Below are 8,689 nucleotides of genomic sequence, written 5' to 3' on the forward strand. Positions count from 1 at the left end.
CCACATCTTAGCTGAACTTGGAATTCTTCATTTAAAATGAAGCAAAACAAAACAATTTTGGTTTACTTTGTTTCTTAAACTTGGCAAGCCATTAGTCCCTCAATAGGAAAACACAGGCATTTGCTGCATAAGTAGAATAAATATTTGCATAATTTCACAAAGAAACAACACAATGGCTATTATGGCCCTTTAATATCCAATCATACTCATAATCATAAAGGTGCCATTACATAATGTGATATAGATTATAGCAGAAAAACCTAGCTACTTCAAAAGCTGGCAAGGTTTTGTTTTTTAAAAAAATATTTTTTAGGAAAAGTACTTATGACATCCTATTTACATACACTGATAGGTACTGCAATCCTATACATTCCTATCATGAACTTCTTCAAATTTACCAGATCTACTGTACTGATCCAACTTCTGAAGAAATGTCTCAGTTTCATCTGTCAAACTGCCCTCTTTCAAACTCTTAAAGGGGTAGAAAGATCTTTCCTTTCCTTAGGAACAGTCCATCGTCCTGCCTGTCACCAAATATGCACCAATCAGGTATTTTATTTTTTAAATCAGCCTATAGTCTAGAGCAGGAGTGTCAAACTGCCAGCCCAGGGGCCGGATGCATCACTCCGAAACTGCGCCCACCCCATTGGGGGAAAAAGTCATGATACGTTGCAACACATCACATGACATTGTGACTTTTGACACCCCTGGTCTAGAGGAAAAAAGCACATGAATTGAAACTCATTATCCTAGTAGCAAACGTAACATGTTTTTATATTTTCTGCTGCAAGGAACCTACTGGAGTTGTGGTGAGGGATATCTGAAAACGAAGGGCTAATTAGCTGGACAGCAAAAGTCCAAACATCACAAAATGGCAGCAAAAGGATCTCCTTAAAGCCATCTTGTCATTGGATTCTTGCATCAGGTCCTCCTACAAAAGATAACCTGCCTATTAACTCCCAGTGGTGTTGTCAGTGAGGTGCTCCTATTGCGCAAGCAAGTTACGTTTCCTCCAAGTAAACCAAGGTATTGTAACAGCTCTCCTGAATCGGCAGCAACTCCTGCTGACTTCCTATTTACACCCACGATGTTTTTTTGAAAAAAAAAACAACGGAAATTATTTGTCACTGTCTTCTTCCAGGACATGTTCTGACTTCACATGCTAGACTGTATAGCCCAAGGGTTTTGGCAGCCTATCCTCTTGATAGTAACACTCTCCTAACCTGCTTAGTGTTAACCAAAGTTGGGAGGCCCTGCCATCTGGCTGGACAACGGACTCTCTCTCCTGGTGATCTTCTGGATACATCCACGATGCTTTCTTACAAACAATACAAACTGCTTTGCTGCTTTGCTCCAGGAGGGCCTCCCCCCCAAACCGTGATCTCCAAGTGGTCTTCCATCCCAATGCAACCCAAGCCCAACTCTTGTTTAACTTTTTCAAGATCAGCCAAAGTCACCTGGCCGTGGTGCCTCCTAGTTCCCAAGCCATATTGTTCAATTTTTAGTGCCGTCCATCTCCCCCTACAAGATGTCTCTGGGCAGCTTGCAAGTTACTTAAACAAGTAAAAAAAAATAGTTTTAACTGTGCAGTTACCCAGATTAAATTATTCTTATTAAAAACTGTACAGGCAGTCCTCAATTTACAACTGTTCATTTAGTGACCATTCAAAGTTAAAACAGCACTGAAAGAAGTTGACTTGTGACCATTTTTTTTTCAGTTACATTTGCAGCATCGCCATGATCCTGTGACCAAAATTCAGAAGCTTGGCAATTGGTTCATACTTATGACCGCTGCAACACCCTGGGGTCATGTGATCACTTTTTGCAACCTTCTGACAAAGCCAAGTCAATGGGGAAGCCAGATTCACTTAACAACCGGCATATACATAGAATGAAGGCTACTGCTAAGCTTGTAAGCCGCCCTGAGTCTTCGGAGAAGGGCGGGATATAAATGGAATTAAAATAAAATAAATAAATAAAATTACTAACTTATCAACTGCAGTGACTCACTTAGCAGCTGTGGCCAGAAAGGTCATAAAATGGGGCAAAACTCACTTAACGAATGCCTCATGTAACAACATAAATTTGGGGCTCAACTCTGGTCCTACGATGAGGATTATCTGTACTAAGGCTCTAGTATTAGCTGACAGGCAGAAGTCTGGCAGGTGCAGCTGCCCCAACATCACCCGCCAGCCTTGCACGCCCTTTCCCTGTGGAATTGCAACCTGTTCTAGGACTGTAAAACAGAAAAGAAACGGCCAAGTGTTCCGACAGGGAGGGAAAGCTCTCTTCCTTCTCCCTGGCGCCCTGAAGGGCTGCGGCTTATGGGTCCCTGAGTCCAGCCTTTCAAGAGGCCTAGCGTCCTACAGCGAGGCTGACCTCGGGAACCCGCCGAGGCCAGTTTTATCCCTCAGAAAAGCCGGAAGTTTTTTTCGCCTCAGCCGCGGATCAAAAAAGGCCTGAGGAGAAATTAACGAGGGAAAACTGAGCGGGGGAGGGGGGGAGAAAGGAGGGGGGAATAAGAGAGCTGGGCGCCTTCCCGCCAGCCAATCAGAAGCCCGCCTTGCAAGGGCGCGCGGACGAGTGGGCGGGGGGGAGGGAGGAGGAAGCACGAGGCCGAGGGAGGCGGGGGCGGGAGGGAGACGAGCGGGAAGAGGCGCGGAGAGGGCGGCGCGAGGCCCAGCCGCGTGACGAGGGCAGCCGGCGGCACGAGGCCGGACCACAACAAACCCTGCGGAGGGAGGGGCGAGGCCCGGAGAGAAGCGCGCTAAGGGGGGGGCCTCGTCGGGAGAAGGCGATTGGCTCGACCGCGGGGGGAGGGGCGGGGCCGGGCCGCCGCTGTTTGGCTCGAGCCGTGTTTCTATTGGCTGTGGGGGCGGGGCCTGGAGTCATGATCCGGAACGGCGGCGGGGGGGGGGGTGGAAAACAAGGGAGAAGAGGAGGAACCCGGCTGTCAAAACAAACCTCGCGCGGCGCCGGAGACGCGGCTCTTCCCGGGCCCGGCACGCACGCCCTCCTCTGAGCCCTGCAAGGCGACCCTCTGAGACCCGCAGCGTCCCGGTCACCGGTGCAAATCCTGCGCGGGCTTAAGCTTTGCCAGTTTTGGAGGAACGAGCCTCCAATGCCCGGAAGCAGGCTGCCTAGTAACCCCCAAGGACTTGCCTCACCCCAGCTAAACCACAAATCCTGGTTTAGCAGCCCCAACTTGCAGGGTGGGCTCAACAGGCTACGCCTCCAAGTGCCAAACCTCCTTTAGGCTTCCTTCCTCCTTGGAAAGCAACTCTGGCTTGCCACGAAAGCGCCCCATTTTTGGCCAGCCCCAAACAAGGTTTCCATGCCAAGGCACACAAGCCCTTGAGCCAGCATCCCACATCACAGGGATGACTCAGAGGGACAAACAAGCCCCTTTCCAGCCAAACAACTTCAGGAACAGGGCTGCCCGCCTCTCTGCAAAAAATAAATACAAATGCCTAAATATATGGGATACCTCAGGCTGAGTTTTATTTTTAAAAAAATAGATGTGAAGCAGGTATGTGAGTAAAGGAGAATATGAGTAGCTCAGGGTTGTAATGAGGGGTCCTTGGTGCTCTCTGAGTTGGTGGGTTTTTTTGGCAGAGATTTCACAATGCCATCAATGCTAGTTAGCAGGGCGGTTTGCTTGCAAAATTTATATGCTGGTGGCTTGTCCTGTCAGAATCGGTGAGGATGGTCTTGACTGGTGAGGCTGTTTACTCCAGAAGCTCTGAATGCTCCAACACTGGAAGTTTTTTTTAAGAAGAGACTAGACAACCATTTGTCTGAAATGGTCTGGGTTTCCTGCCTGAGCAGTGGGTTGGACTAGAGGACCTCCAAGGTCCCTTCCAACATTATTATTGTTATTATTATTCATTACCAATCAAGGGACTGCCAAACAAGTCTACAGGAAATTTATTTATTTATTTGATTTGTATACCGCCCTTCTCCCTAAGGACTCAGGGCGGTGAACAGTGACATAAATAATAGAATGTACAAATATAAATATTGAAAATAAATTAAACCCTAATTTAGCCCAAATGTAGAAGATAGTTACCTTAAGATAATAATTAAAAAAGAACCCATCAGACCAGACCGGATTGCTTAAACAGATGTGTTTTTAGGTCGCGTCTGAAGGAGCGAAGGTCGGGAGCCAATAGCCCAATCAAAGAACATCCAAGACCACTCTCACCAACATGGACAGGGCAAGCCAGTAAAATATAAATTGAGAGCACTGAGCACTCTCTTGCAGCACTGAGGATGTTACCCAGTTGGATCACGAAACATCTGCAAGAAAACAACCAAGCTCAGAGAGCACCAAGGACCCCTCAAGTATGTGTGTATATAGCCTAGATGGAAAGACTAGACTGGGGACAGATCACCCTGGAGAAGATAGATATAGAGATATATATATAAACACTTTCTCATCTAGCTAAAAAAAGAAAGAGCCAGGCTGTGGGTTTTAGGATGCAGTGCTTGCTTGCCCAGCAAATCCGCACCTTCTGTGCCAATAGAATAAGGAAGCACCCTATCCAAGGACACGGTCTGAGAAATTTACTATGCCTTCCTAGGAATCTGAGACTCACATGTGTTCAAAATGGCGTCAGTTCCCTTAATGCACTGCTTTGCAACCGTCCACACAACCTGCTTCATACGCAGATATAGCCTATGTGCTTTTCGCAGGTCTGTCTTTGGAGAATTCGCACAGGCACCCAAAAACAACCTAATTCTTAGTTGCATTCCCTACCATGGTAAGATGCTACGTACATGTCTGTACATCGCTGCTGCTTGTGACAAATCTGAGTAGCAAAATCTTCAACCATGAGCACATCCTATAATTTCATTCCAGACTGAATTGGAATGGATCGGATCGGATTCCTGGGATCGATTCCAACCCACCCACCCACCCCGGCTAAAACAAGCCTCTTTTGCTTCAAAACCCTGCATTCCAAAATGAAATCCCTCATGCAAATTCCATGACGTATGTGCTCTGTTAAGTTCTGCTCTTTTAATCCAGGCACAGCTACAGACCGGCTTTTTATGCAGAATGCAATTACCGTGCCTCATTTCTTACATAAGCTTGCACCGCACCAACTTGCAGCTAGTGGAACATGGTAAAAGACAACGTGACCAAGGAGTTGTGATTGTGCATCTTGTCGTCCCAATTTAAGACACGTCCCTCTGGGGAACCACATCCATGGGGGTAAATTGAGGGATTCTCTCTCTAAAGCAGGCTGTGTGCTTTGACTCGGCCTCTCAAGCTTTACCAGGTCGCAATTTAACACAATCGCAGGACATTTAAGCTGCTGGATATTCCCTTTATTTTCGCTTTAAGATTCGCCGTGAGGTAGTTATTTCCATTCATCTGCCGAACTGGATTTACAAGACTGGCCCACAGTTAACTCTCTTAGTGAGTCAGTAGTTGTGTTACAAAACTAATCCTAACAAATCAAGATGCCTCTGATGTGGAAGGCATCATGAATTCCATTCGCATTTGTCTTCTCAAGTTCAGGCTAATCACTTCATCCGACCACAAATACCTCTACTCTCAAGATTATTCTGGAGCCGAACACCACCAAGTCTCAAAACCACCCATCCCTAAACGAAGCGCCTTCCAATTTTCCTGAGAATTACGAGAGTCGGTTTACCTCGCCAAAACACCAAACACAGAAGAACATTCTAGAACACGGTTTCCCCAATACGTTCTCAGCTACACAAAAGTTCTGGCACCTTCTCTTTTTATTGTCACATTAGACGCAAACAAAGACTTGTCCTTGTTAGCTGGTTTGTAATGCTCGGTAGCACCCCTCTTACGGGAAGAGAATTATCTGACGTAGATGGAAAATTAGGAAGCCGAATCGGGGCTTTGAAGGCTGTTTTTTTCCAAAGCTATAAACCTCCAGAATATACTTGGTTTTAACCATTTTGAAGTCAGTTTCAAGATTATATGAATGCAGCCACATGCAACCCCATCCTAAATACGTTCACCAGCTTTTATGACTACATGCTTTCTTATCTTCGCTCCGATACGCAGAAACCTAAAATTAATTCCAATTCCTTTTAAGGAGATTGAGGATGGCAAGACCCAGGGCTAAAATCAGTTTAATACATGATTTTCTCCATTTTGTGAAAAAAAAGTAATCAATTTTTCTTCTCTGTTGAAAAAAAAAATACCGGAAAAGCATCTTTCTGACTTTAAAAAAAATCAACTGGCTGCTTCCCCAATTTTTTCACTATTCCTTTTTAATGATACGCAATTACTTACTCCTTACTTTTAAGGGGCCAAATACCTCGGAATACTTCTAAGTAACTATTTGTTAAAAAGTGAATGATGTAGTAGAAGCATAGAGCATTTTCAAGTACGCATGTGTATAAATATAATAAAGGCTGTGTCATAATTACAAGCAAAGAGGGAATAAAAAATTAAGGTACTTTACTTTCTGCCTTCCTCAACCCTTTTCTCTCAATTATATATAAACCCAGAAGACATATTTTGTCTGGCTTTGGGCCATCCACATCCAAGAAATTTCACAGGGAAAAGCTATAAGCTACGGGAGCTGTAAAACTGCAAAATAAAAGCCAAGTCAACAAGAAGAGAACAAGAAACATGTTTAAGCATACGCAAAGCTGGAAAAAAGAACGGAAGAACTACAGTATCTGTTTACACTCCGACATTACAACTGACCCATTATATTGGTGTTCATAAAGTAGTCCTCGACTTACAAACGTTTGTTTTAGTGACTGCTCGAAGTTGCAACGGCACTGGGAAAAAGGGACTTGTGACCGTTTTCGCACATTTACGACCGCTGCAGCATCCCCAGGGTCACGTGATCAAAATTCAGAGGCTTGGCAACTGGCATGTACTTTATGACGGTTGCCGTGACCCGGGGTCACGCGATTCCCCTTTTGCCACATTCCGACAAGCAAGGTCAACGGGGAAGCCGGATTCACTCTAACCACCGTGTTACTAACTGCAGCAATTCATTTGGCCCCGTGGCAAGAAAGGTCGTAAAAATGGTGCAAAGCTTAACAACTGTCCTGCTTAGCGACGGATACTTTGGGCTCAACTGTGGTGGCAAGTAGAGGACTACTGGTATGTTGTTCCTTCGTTATCACTTTGAATTACTTTGCCCCGTTATTAATTATTGCTTCTGTTAACCCCTACAGCCTGGGAGGAGCAGGTGGTTTCCCAAGCTGGCCATGAATAAAAATAACATCTGCAGTTCTGCTCCTGCATATCCTTCCTCCCTTTCTCCATCTGCAGTTCACCAATTCCTCCCCTCTGCAGCATGAATAACTCACCAAACGTCTTTCTGAAACTCAAGACTGGGCCGACAGCAATGGAAATCCTCTTTATGTCAGAAGCCGGATGGGGAAACCTCAATCCACTCTGCCAAAGGGAGACACTCCTAACCTCATCAAGAAAGCCCCCTAAACAGCCAGGCAGGGCAATCGTGGGGGGAGGGGGGGGCAAGGCACTCACATCTGGCTCTCAACTTTTCCTTCCCCCCCAAAAAAACACTGCAGAGCCGCCTAAAGCCAGCTGACAGCCCTGTCTCAAGGCAGCAGCTGACCTGACACTTTTTAACACTTTGCACATCCAGCGCCCACACGGGGCACGGACACACACACACACAAAAGGGGGGGGAGGTTAAGGCAGTTCTCTTTTGCATTTCAGAGCTGGGGTGGTGGTGGAAGGGGATTTCAACAAGAGCCCCCCCCCCACCTTCTTCCCAACCTGCTAGAGCCGGAAAGAGGCTGTAAACCTGGCCAGTCCCTGCTGGGCCAAAGGTAAGGAAAAATTTTCACCTGCCTTACAAGCTCTGTTTTTTTTTTTCCTTGCTGGAAGGAAGCCAAAATGAATCAGCCTTCCTGCCCTTTTCTTAAGCCGCCGTCACCTCCAGCTGTGTCTGCTCTTCAACTCTGCCAGAGGAGGAGGAGGAGGAGAGTCTTCTAGGGGTGAAGATGGAGAAGAAGAAGAAGAACATTCTGGCAACTTTCTTCTTTAATCTATAAAACACGATATTCCCAATCCAGCGCCTCTGCTAGGAAGCCGCTAGCCGCTAGAGCTTCCCCCCACGCACACACACACACACCTCCCCCGTTTCCTAGTTTAAGAAACTCTCCCACACTCTGCTAAATCCTCTCAATCCAAACCACCGGGCAGCCCTGGCCTACCTCGCAGGGCCGTCGTTGCGGGGGGGGGGGAAAGCCAGCAAGGCAATTCCCGGCAAAGGCGTCTTCCCCGCGCTTAAGTCTCTTATGTAAGAAGGCGAGGATTATGAAAAGGCACCGACTTCTTCTCCCTAAAAGGGGAAGGGAAGGAATCGGGTCAGCCAAAAGGTTTCTTAACCCTCCCTCCTCCGCCTCCCCCCCCCGCCACCCAGTTGCTCTGACCACTAGCCATCACGTCCTGCAACTTTGCAGACGCCCTCCGCCCTATCACCCACCCACCCACCCATCTTCCAAACCCCCTAAGACGCGGCGCTTTTACCTACGGCCGCTCCGATCTTTTTTTTTTTTTTTTGGTACCCAAAGCAAAAAAAAAAAAAACCCGTCCGTGGGAAAATTAGGAAAAGGGGGAGAGAGAGAGAGAGAGAGAGAGAGAGAGAGAGAACATATATACAGTCGTCATCATGTCCTTGGAAGGCGTCCAAACCGGAGGCCGGATCTCCGA

At 46.7% G+C, this 8,689-nt stretch overlaps 1 long non-coding RNA gene across 1 annotated transcript in view; it reads right to left on the bottom strand.

Annotated features, from left to right (window-relative positions):
- The window catches only part of LOC310642464, a 127,257-nt gene extending 118,718 nt beyond the window's left edge, over positions 1-8,539 (bottom strand). Inside the window, exons 1-3 of the long non-coding RNA XR_014492909.1 lie at positions 8,507-8,539; positions 8,191-8,318; positions 7,826-8,022 (exon numbers count right to left, since the gene is read on the bottom strand). This is a non-coding gene — a long non-coding RNA (uncharacterized lncRNA). The remainder of the gene's footprint in view (positions 1-7,825; positions 8,023-8,190; positions 8,319-8,506) is intronic.
- Between the last annotated feature and the right edge of the window lie 150 nt (positions 8,540-8,689).

Source organism: Vipera ursinii (genome assembly GCF_947247035.1).
Source record: "Vipera ursinii genome assembly, chromosome: 6".
NCBI classification, from domain to species: Eukaryota; Metazoa; Chordata; class Lepidosauria; order Squamata; family Viperidae; genus Vipera; species Vipera ursinii.